This window comes from Strongylocentrotus purpuratus, unplaced genomic scaffold (genome assembly GCF_000002235.5).
Source record: "Strongylocentrotus purpuratus isolate Spur 01 unplaced genomic scaffold, Spur_5.0 spur5_scaffold_14, whole genome shotgun sequence".
NCBI lineage: Eukaryota > Metazoa > Echinodermata > Echinoidea > Camarodonta > Strongylocentrotidae > Strongylocentrotus > Strongylocentrotus purpuratus.
The window spans coordinates 26,332,957-26,344,268 of NW_022145599.1; the positions used below are offsets into that span (position 1 = coordinate 26,332,957).

Below are 11,312 nucleotides of genomic sequence, written 5' to 3' on the forward strand. Positions count from 1 at the left end.
CAAAACACAGGTTCAATCAAACTGAAAGGGCCTTCAAGAGGGAAATACATGTTAACAAGTTGACGTAAAATGGATTTCACAGGAATTAACCAATGATTATCAGAAGCAATTAATATTCATGATAATTGGACAAGGACCTCTGATGACTGGGAATAACTTCTTGGCAAACTCACAATTATGATTCAAAATGGATAGTACCTGTTTGTTTCTTCTTTTTTTCATAATCAGTCTCCAAAAGTGACAAAGCAATTAGAACTCACTAGAAGCTCTAGTCATGTGACTGAATCCTTTTTCTTGGCTGAAGTCCCACAACTCCTTCACCGCCACTCTCTCTGTCCCCTTTTAGTATCGGTTACGACATGTGGCCTTTTGTTATATATTTAGATGAGGACCCTCTATTCCTAGCTCATATATGATGTGTGATGAGATTATATTGGAGGAAGTCATTGCCACGGTGCCTTCTGAAGGCTTAATGGGTTGAGAACAGGCTGAAAGTTGTACATTAGTTATCCTGGGGGGGGGGGGGGGGGGGGGTCACAAAGATTTTAAGTTGGGCTTAACAGTTATGGAAAGCCGTTAGCATCTACGAAAATATTTTGTAAAAGTTATTTTAAAAGGCATCAAATGTTGATTTAATTAAATTTTCTATTATCAAGGAGATTTTATGTTCTTGATGAGAAATTTATAAAAAGTCTAAAATACTTGAATTCTCGCTTTTGAATATATTTTATTTCAAGACTACAAATAGCTCTCCATAATTTTTAAGTCCAACTTAGAGTTAAGTTCAACTTAAGATCTTTGTGAAACACCAGTATGGAGCAGTAGCATATGTCCAAAAGTGGACAGATCTAGACCTTTGTAGCATCTTTGACCACTGGATTGGGTATACCCTCTGGCATACAAGGGAATCTGGAGGCTAGGGGTGTAAGCTGCTAAGATTTGTTCTACTATGAAAGAAGCACCGTTTTCTAATTTATAGGAAACCTCATCGTTTGCTTTATTCCCTTTAAATTCTAAAGAAGTATGTGAAGTCTTGACATTTGCAAAGAACTATATTTGAAATGATGGTATTAAAATACCGCATTTTATAGAGAAAGTTGTAGCACTTGACTGGCTTGAGTTCATTAAAGAATTCTTTCATTCTGTCGTGATCTAGATCTTGCACGCATTCCCTGGTATAGAGAAGTCTTTAAGTAAAAGAACGATTGCCAGATTTTCATCTGGTACTTCTCCCCCAATTTCCACCTCGGCTATTTTGTGTGCGGTGTACCTTAAAATAGAGGTAGAGTTTTCCCCCTAGTATGATTCACGGAGTGAGTGTTTTTGAGTGACATTAGGCTTGTCTTTATCAGCTCGAGATCACTAAATAGCCCAATATTTCTGATTTGGGAAATAAGCCTGAAGTTTCAAATTGCGTCTTCATCAGCTCGAGACTCAACCTCGACACTTAAAACTTGAGCTCGAGAGATTTTGTTCGGCATTCGCGGTGAAAATGCACCGGACAAATAGCAGGATATTATGCAAACTAGCCCAAGATATCTTGGGGATGATTATCTCGACCAAATATCCTGCTAATTGCAACTGCGGGCTGATGAAGACGCAAATTAGCTGGATAATCTGCGATTGGGATAGTTAAAATAGCGGGTTATTTGGCAATCTCGAGCTGATGAGGACAGGCCTATTTTGTCTGATACAGTTTACTGATCAACAAAAAGAGAGAAAAATGATTGTGCTTTTTGTTATCAGATGTTACTCACTGGAGGAGTTATGACAGGTTGAAGGGCGCACACATAATGTAGGTTATTCAAAGCTGTTTATGTCATTATTAGCGCCCCTTCCCAAAAGAAACGTAAATACTAAAGAAAAATACAATCCTCATCTTTAAACAGCGTGTTCACACACAAAACAATTTATCCCAAAACTCTATAACGAAACGTTATATAAAGAATCATCATATAAATTTCAGAGTGTCCACACACAATAAACGTTGTATAAATAATCATCGTATAAATTCCAGGATGTCCGCACAGAAGAAAGTAATCCTGAAACTCTACAGTGAAATGTTGTATAGGTACGCAGTTTGCTACTGCGGTCATGAAATGGAAGCGGAAATGAGAGGCCTGGTCTCCTTTCGCTCGAGGTCACGTTAAGCCCCGCCCAGTTAGATACACTAGTTACACTCTCCCTGTCCACACACAACATTTTTCGTGATTAGGCGTGATTCTTTATTGAGTTCTAGTTCGGAACAATGCCCAAACCTGCGTTTCGTTAGACTAGTTTCGTTATACGACGTATCGTTAGTGAGCGTCCACACACACAATTTTCATCGTAAAACTATCGCGATACAGTATAGCTAATCACGCCTAATCACGGAAAATGTTGTGTGTGGACAGGGGGAAAGAGGGGTAAGATAACATGATGATTAAGAGATATAAATACTTTGTGATATTACATAGTGCAAGCAAATCAATGAATGTAGGACTATTCAATAAGGTATGGTACGGAATACATAATTCAAATATGAAATAAAAATGAAAATTCAAATACAATATGAAGTCACAGATATTCTTGTAATAATAAATCAATAGCCACACTGTCAATCTGAAAGTCGTTCAACTGTTGCTTGATATGAAATTGTTCCATGAATTTTTTTTCCTAACCATGCAGAGAAAATATGAATAACATTCAGTATTGATTTCATACCCTATGTCTAAATTGAGCAAGATTCCCTATTTTGTTCAGGTTTGCATGCACACTTTGTTGTATAACCCTCCTATAATACCCAGGACTATGATACCCAGATAATGCAATTTGCACCAGACAGATTCAATTTTCAGAGGCAGTACCAGCTTTGAATTTGACCAGCCTTAAATTTGACCAGTCTGTCACTCTGAGGGTCATTTTGTCCTTGACTCATTCAAGTATACTTCAAGACAAGGACTTGTCTCCAACTTGAATGTCTGCTGTGTCTATCATGCTAAGGTTTTTATTTCTATCTGTCTCCGATGAAGTAGCTGAAATGTCTTTTCTTCATGTCCAGTCCTTTTATTTGTATGTTGGTTCCCTCTCCTAACCCCTGCACTCCCTCCCTCTGATCTCTATTCATTCTCTTCCTCATCATCTTCTCTACTATTTCTCTCACACATGGTGCCTCCCTTCTCCCTTTATTTCCCTCTTGCTTTCTCACCCCTGATCTCTCTCTCTCTCTTTCTCTCTCTCTCTCTTCCCCCCCCCCACTCTTCCTCCCCCTCTCTCTCTCTCTCTCTCTCTTCCCCCACTCTTCCCCTCTCTCTCTCCCCTCTCTTTCCCCCTCTCTCTTTTCCCCCTCTTTCTCTCTCACCCCTCTCTCTTTCTCTCTCTCTCTCCCCCTCTCCCCAATCTTTCTCTCTCTCTCTTCCCCCTCTCTCACTCTTCCCCCTCTCTCACTCTCCCCTCCCTCTCATGCTCTTTCTCATTCTCTTTCTCATTCTCTTTTCCTCTCCTCCCATCCATATAATCACTCCCCCCCCCCTCTCTCTCTCTCTCTCTCTCTCTTTCTTCCCCCTCCCATTCCCTCTCTTCCCTCTTTCTCTCTTTCCCCTTTCTCTCTCTCTCTCTCTCTCTCTCTCTCTCTCTCTCCTCTCTCTCTCCTCCCTCCCTCTCTCTCTCTTTCTCCCCCTCTCCCCTACCTTTCTACCTCTCACACTCTCCCCTTTCTCTTTCTCCCCCTCTCTCTCTCCCCCCCCCCCCCCCCCCCCTCTCTCTCTTTCCCTTTCTAATTCTCTTTCCCTCTTCTCCCCCTGTCCCTGCAATAATCACTGTCTGAGGTAGATATTAACATATCCATTGTGTTGCCCATCTTTTTCCACAAGCATGAACAGGACAAACTTATAAGGACAAACTGTAGTGAGGTATTGGTGTGGTAATGATGATTATACTACCATGATGTTCTACTCACTATGGGTAATACCCACATTTCGGCCAAAAAACCCTGGGCATTTAAACAGTGACCCCTGGATCAAAAGTCTAATGTCAAAAGTAGATCTAAATCTATTTCATTTCATTTTAAAGACTTTATCTTCTGCAATCAAACAAAATCAGTTATACAACAAATATGGATAATTATATAAAACATAAGGTATGCAAACAATATACAAAATATAGAAACAAATGTATAATACATGAGTAAGAGTAAATTTGTACGTTGGGCCATTGCGTGTATAAAGAAAGAATGCAGAAGGTCATTTCTCATTTCTCATTAACACTTTGGTTGCTTTCTTCGCCTCTGTGCTTGGTAGCTTGTTTGCCACACATCCAACTTTGCACAAAAAATAGGCAACAATTGAGGGAAGGATTGCTTTGTGCAACACAATGGCTTTGCAGAAGTAACCGTTTCTGGTCTCAATTAGTTCCATGACAACCCTAGCCTTGCCTTGTAGCGGTATAAATCAATCTTGCGCCGGAAACAGTTGAATAATCTTGTAGCCTTTGGTATATCTATATCTTGTGATAAATTCATTGTGGCATATATATATATAAAGAGTTAATTTACTGAATAACTTATAGGCCTATCAAATTAAAAGCATCGAGGATAAGAAATAGGAAAAATGCACTCAATGGTATAATTAAGGAAGATCAGAAAATTGCTAATGGCAGGAAATGAAAGAAAATGTATACATAGATCTAATGATAACTCAGGTAACAGGTTTCTGCACCACAGGCTTAAAATGTAGTCCCAACTACCAGCTAATGTTTAGGATCCTATAACCACAATCTCTATCATATATGCGCTGTGCATATATGGCCTAACCACCCATCCACTTACGAATTGCATGTATCAATCAATTTAGTTATCTCCTTCGAAGGCTACTGCTACCATTTGCAGTCTCCCAAGCGCAGAGCCTCTCCATGCATGTTGTATCGAGGGCTTGAGGCTAGACAAAAGCGATCAATATCTCTTTGTCCGTAGCTGTGACGAAGGCTTCCAGAACTGCAAACTGCGTGTCAAGACGATATCATCATCCTCATGACCCCTTTGCGTGTACATGCAGTCCCATCCATAGTGATTCATGTTGGGATTAGGTTGAGTGATGTATACACCCCATGTTCAGTGATGCACAAATATGGCCTTCAAGTGTGTCCACATCACTTTAAGATAAAAGCTAAATTCACACTTCCTCACCTCCCGTGCGGCTCAAGGCGAATGAAAAAAATGAAATTAAATCATTTCTGGAGTTTAATTCAAGTGGAAGACGTGTCATTAAGATGGCATTGTTGATATGTTGTCTGTTCAGAGCCAGAATGGTTAACTCTGTTTTGAAGTTTAAGGAAAATCTGACCCAAATAGACAGCTACTCTAAAAGAAAGCATAAAAATCACAGAAGCAAATTGATGAAAGTTTCAATTAAATCTGACTAAATAGTAGAAAATAGTAGAAAGTTATGAATTTTTGAAATTTGTTATCAATACTGGAGCAGTCCCCTCCATGACCAACCTGTTTTATATGCCTGTTGTACACTGTGGACTAATTACTGTTAAATTTCATTGTTTTACTATGTACAATGTAATCTCATGTACTTTATTTATTTATTATTTAATAAATGAAATGAAATGGAGAAAAAATGAAATGTACATATGGGCACTTCAATTTGATTGAAGGGGTAGTGACAACGCGATGTAGTGCTGGACTACTTTCCCATCTGTTCCAACATATAAAATGACTAAAATCAAATTTTTCAAAAAATCATTGCTCAGGAGGCTATTACTTTTAGAGGACCTGTATTAATACGCTATCTATGACAATTTTGTGTAGTGACCCAAGGGAGAAGAGGTTTACAAGAAAAACAGAAATTAATGATATTTTTGTACAAGGCAAATGGGAGAGTTATCCACGTCCTAAGTCACAATCCACTGACCGAACAACCAATTTGAGATTCACATAGACTTAGTGATCTCATATTTCAATCATTCAAATTAAACTTTCTTACTATTGGTCCGATTCATTTCAAACTTTTGCCATTCTGTTTTCTGTTATTTCGTACAAATCAACTTATTACAAGGGTTGGATTGCCCTTTAATGAGTCAACATCCTTTACATCCAAACAGAAAATATTTTGATAAGCCATTGTAAGAGAATGCCACAATTGTGCTATCAAGGTTTGGTGATCGAATGCCATGTTTGTTCACGGATTCCATTGACGTCATCCCGAGAAAAATAAACAAACACCTGGATTGCACAGAAGGACATAGAGAAGTCTGTTTGATTACCTATTCTAAATCAACATCATACTAGATGCTATTTCATTAATGAGTTGTTTCTAATATTAGTTTGTTGGCAACTATTAAGATAACGTTTTTGTTTAAAGATATAAAGCTTTAATGACCCAATTGTTTCTTTAAATCAAACCATAACAGTTTTTATTAGTGTAGTACATTTCTAGAAGTGATTTTATGAAGTATATAATCCGGATAACATTATAAATAAAAATCAGAAATAATGAAATTATTGTTTTCTGAAAGATAACAAATATAAAGATATTTCTATTTCTACATGCAGCACCATCTTGTATTAATAAGTTCTTGTATTTGTGAGACTACCAACAGAAATCATGTTTTCTGAAATATAATAAATGCAGATACATTTTCATAAAGATTGGAATTGTGAAGACTTCTTCTCTGACTTATAGCCATACAAAATTAAACTAAATACTGCATCATATAAATGCCTTCATATGAATATTATCACTACTGTCAAGATATCTTTATTTTTTAATTTAAACAAAACAGATTACTATTTTTCATAACTAAAAAGGGCCAAATGAAATCACAAGCTTTTAATTTATTTTTTTCTTCAAAATTCTGCTTCATCCAAAGCGCACTTGACAGTAGCAGTACAGTTGTATATATATATATATATATATATATATATATATATATATATATATATATATATAGGCCCACTGATTGTTTCTGGCTGAGAATAGAAATGGTCAGCACCTAATTAAGACATCGTTTATTACGGTACCTTCAAAAGAACATGACAGAAAGCAATCACAAGGACATCGGCTCGTCGTCACCCGTGGCCCACGCACCAAGTGACCAAGCGAGGGCGTGAGTGTGAGTCACATGATCTTACTCACACGACGCAGGATGTGAACAAATTAATTGAACAAATTGGGTTATGCCATTGCAGCCTGGTTAGCATTCTATCAACCAGCGACAGCTAGACGTGAACAATAATTATTGGCACTTGTGGAATGGACAATACTGTGTCACTGACATTATAAAAAGTGTCAAATGGATTGCACATAATACAGCATCAGACATAAAGATAAGATGTATAAATCTATTACACATAATACTAAAAATGAAATTTCTTATAATTTATTGATATATTTATTCTGTTCTTAAATATCATGTCCATTGAAGGGATTTATTAATTTTGTAGAATCTTGTGAATATAATGATAATGTTGTATGTGATTGTCAACTGGACACGATCGGGTCCTCAAATAGCACAGAACCGATTTGAAAAAGTCAGTACATTCTTTTTATCTTTTGAAAATATTTGAATAAGTAAGAGAAATGAGAGCAAAATTAAATGAATGAAGATGGTAATATATGATCACTTCCCTATTGTGAGATGTACAATATATACTTGAAGAGTTACTATTATCAATCAGTTGGCTTTTCTACTACATATACTTGTTGGTCATTCAGAAAGTGCTTTTAGGGATATTGTTTTCTGTGATTATATTTGGATACTTAGACAAATTGATAAAAAATAACTGCTTTCATGTCTACCGGAATGTAAAAATGTTTGATAGTATATACAGCTGACATATAAATTATTCTTACCCTTACCAAGTTTTTTTTAATTTTGTAAGTATGTGAAAAAATTGATGTGTCCTGATTTATGTTTCTTTAGACAGTTACATATTAAAGCTTACCCCTAACAAATATTTAACAAAAGTCCTAATTCAACAAGCCTAGCTTTCATTCTTGAGTTCCCCCAAAACACCAAAAACTTTAAATTTACAAGGGGTATGATTAATTTAGTTGGTAGCTGTATTTGGCTTGAAGGTGACGTGACGTTCATTATCATTTTCTGGTTTGCTCCTGAGTGTCAGCGGGAAAAGTTGATTAGCAATCCAGATCTAATGATGAGAGAAGTAATCATGGTGGAAAGGTCACAGTAAGGTCAATGAGTCGCCGCTGAAGAGGAAGGGGAAGGGGGATTTCAAACCTGGCCTCTCACACTCACTTGCAGGATTGCTGGCTCCAATCAAGGAAACATTGAGTGAAAGAGAGGCGCTCCTAATTAGGATGGGTCGTTAAAGGTAAAGACCAGTATTGCAAATGTACATCTAGCATAGATGTACTGCAAGGTTCTGTAATCATCAAAATGATAAGAAATTTGGCCCCGTCTTCATATAGTTACAAGCACTGTACACAGAAAGATGTATATGGACTACGCACACGTGCGCAACACGTGCGTTTATCTCTCACAGTCCAATAAATATACTAATTTACCAAATATATCATTTAGTAGGCGGTTTGTTATTATCATGTATTAGTCAAAACATATTCTTTCACATGAGTGGTAATAAGAGCCTCCATTTCATTTTTTGAAATTGGGGCGTTTCCAATACTGGTCTTTACCTTTAAATTCAAAAATATGTTGAATGTCATTCGCAGTATGAAAGCCACATTTAGAAATGACAAGAAGGCTCCTCATGGATTGGGTTGTAGAGTTACACTTTTTGGGGTATTATTTTGGAATATGACATTTACAAAGCAATGTGCCAGCAAATGTCCAAAGTTCTATCTTAGATGGTTCATGTAAAAAAATCAAAACGTCCTTTGACGTGATATATTATTACTGTGTCTCAGAACTAGTGTCCTTCTGTGTTTTTTTAGAACTAGTGTCCTTCTGTCTCTCAGAACTAATGTCCTTCTGTCTCCCAAGTCTCAACAGACAATTAAACCAAATACCTGCTTGAACCAGGTGGTTCCTATAGTAAACCAAAAAGATTATACATATTGTATAAATTCTTTTTAATATTTGTTAAATGTCCACCAATTTATACAGGAAGAAGTAGCAATCACTCAACATTTATAAAACAAGCAAGAAGAAAATCCTCAACACAAGTATATCATCCCCGGGACCAAAACTATAAGAGATGCCAGCATGCATCGACCATTGGCAAACATGTATCACTGAAAAGATGTACCACTGATGAGCAGACATGCTTTTCCCTTACATCTGTTTATTGTGTGAGGACACACCCTTGCAGTTGCATTCCTCGGTATCTCTTGAAATACCTCGCTGCTCTCCTATTGGTCAAATTCCCTTTAATGGGAGATCATTAGAGGGGCGCATCCCTGGGCCTGCCCCCCAAGGGTGCAAGGACACAATCACCATCCCCCTCTCAGGATCAATAATCCATTGTGAGATTAAAGATTAACAAACTGTTGATCTGCAAGACTGTTGATCAGTGGAGAGTATTTATTCAGTGTGTTTTATAAAAGCGTAACTGGTCTTGGCAGTCTGCCAACATTTGAAAAAAAGGAAGCAAGGCCCTGTTTCATAAAACTTGTCACCAATAAAAAGTTCAAAGAGCTATTATAAGCTAGTGAAATCATGAACTTTGATTGGCTGAGAGCTTATTTGTCATAGAAATCTAGCATTTGTTGTAGATAACAGGTTTTATGAAACAGGGCCCAGGTAATATATCTTGTGGATTATATAATATTTTTGACCTAGAGTCTCTAAAACAAAATTTATAGAAGATTGTCCTTCAAGTTAATATATTTGTATTGAACAAGTTTTGCTTAATGTTTACACAACTTGCTTAGATGTGTTTTGTAATATATTTTTTGGAAACATTAGTCTTAAACTAACTGATTGGAAAATATACAGTGTGGAATAATATTGATGGGAGTGGAATGGTAATGAATATATTTTGTTTAAAAAAATATTATAAAAATATACATATGAAAATATAAAGTTTGTCATGTAATCTTTCCATTTTCATTGTTTTTTCCCTACTAGTTTTTAAAATGTATTTTCTACATTTCTGATTTCACTCAAATTGGTTTGTTAACAAATCAGATTTTTGTTGTTGAAATGGTTCATGTGGTTTAAGAAGAAGCATTCTATCTATTGTAAGACATAACAATTAAAATCAGTAGTTAACATCTAAATGAAATGATACACATTCAAATTAGAGAAGCAAGAGATGTGTTCTGAATTATTGCTAGTATGTGAAATTCATTTTTCTTTAGCTTTTGAATCTTCTATTCTGTATTCATTTTACATTACTTCCCTGTACAGAATTATATATTTATTGGTTGATAAATGTTTCTCTTTCATCAATACTAGCAGTCACGATGATGATAACTAAAGATTTGTTTTCTTCTTATTTTTCTTTTCTGTCTCTTAAAGGTATGGTATTGGATCTGTTGAAAGCGACAACTTGAAATGCAAGGCCATCAAGAAAAACAACATTGAATGGACATATTGGAAACTTTACCATGACTGACATGTAGTCTATAATTATATGGATGGATCGAATTGCAGCAAATTTTTTAACAGACAGCGTGGAAGCATGCCAACAGTTCAAGAAAACATTTGAAAACTGTTTTGAAACACATTTTTGATGATCTTCTGAGACTGAGATACATGAATATTCATCATCAAAATTTATGCGCATATTTGAACTCCTCCTTTGGACACAATCAGATAGGTGTAGCCAATTTGAGGAGTAAGATCATTAGACAGAACAACTTGGATGGAATTGGAGTGACGATGATTAATTACAAGAACAATGTGTGGATGGCTTTATATGACTCTGTGAATTTAATTGCATGGATGAACAAAAGCTAAAAATGCTATTATCATTAACAAAAAAATCCAAAGACATCTCTAGTGTACAGTGTACAGTCATACATGTAAATACCTTGTACAGAGTGTGGAGGGCAGAGAGACTGTCGCTCTGTTTAATAGTTTGCTGTGAACTTATGTAGCTCCCCAAAGGTGCTGAAGATGTGTTTGTGAACCACTCTTTCTCCTGACACCACGCACAAAGTGATGCGACAGGCTGACATCGATTGGCTGCTGAAAAAAACTCCTCATCTCATGAAATTCACTTGTTGCACCTTTATTTCACAGACACCATTAAGTTGTAGCTACCATTCCAAGGGTTAAAGATGTTCAAGTTTATAACTTCTTAACTCCTCTATTACTGGAACCAAAATCCGGCATATAGGGAGAAATTATGTACAAAAATACACAGACAACATGGTGGCCTGTACTTCAACAGAAGAAGAAGA

At 36.4% G+C, this 11,312-nt stretch overlaps 1 pseudogene; it reads left to right on the top strand.

Annotated features, from left to right (window-relative positions):
- The window catches only part of LOC587382, a 28,849-nt pseudogene extending 17,537 nt beyond the window's left edge, over positions 1 to 11,312 (top strand).